Source organism: Penaeus monodon, chromosome 24 (assembly GCF_015228065.2).
Source record: "Penaeus monodon isolate SGIC_2016 chromosome 24, NSTDA_Pmon_1, whole genome shotgun sequence".
Lineage (NCBI taxonomy): Eukaryota > Metazoa > Arthropoda > Malacostraca > Decapoda > Penaeidae > Penaeus > Penaeus monodon.
The window spans coordinates 37,979,887-37,980,199 of record NC_051409.1 but is presented as its reverse complement, the minus strand read 5'-3'; the positions used below and the strand labels follow the sequence as shown (position 1 = coordinate 37,980,199).

The window sequence follows — 313 nt, the reverse complement described above, 5'->3', positions numbered from 1 at the left end:
ACTACCTACGTTGTCCCTAAACAAAAATTTAAGGCTTAGTCATGTCACCCTTTTCTCTTCCTTCCACCAGAGGTGCAAATCTTAATATCTTCGATATTTCTTCTTCAACGAATGTGTTTTTTGACGTAATATTGAAATGTGTGTTAATTGTGACAGACTCTCAGTGATTACTTTACACTAATCCCTTACTTCTTCGAGCAGAACCTAACTCCGAGTCAACAACAGCAGTTCACGACACTCAACGAGAAGCTGCAGAATTCTAAAGTGAGATACTACATTTTCGTTCTTAATTCTACTTCTCTTAAAGGATGGA

The 313-nt window shown here is 37.4% G+C and overlaps 1 long non-coding RNA gene across 1 annotated transcript in view; it reads left to right on the top strand.

Annotated features, from left to right (window-relative positions):
- LOC119589019 overlaps positions 1-264 on the top strand; it is a 2,905-nt gene extending 2,641 nt beyond the window's left edge. The window contains exon 2 of the long non-coding RNA XR_005230159.1: positions 202-264. This is a non-coding gene — a long non-coding RNA (uncharacterized LOC119589019). The remainder of the gene's footprint in view (positions 1-201) is intronic.
- The last annotated feature ends 49 nt before the right edge of the window (positions 265-313 follow it).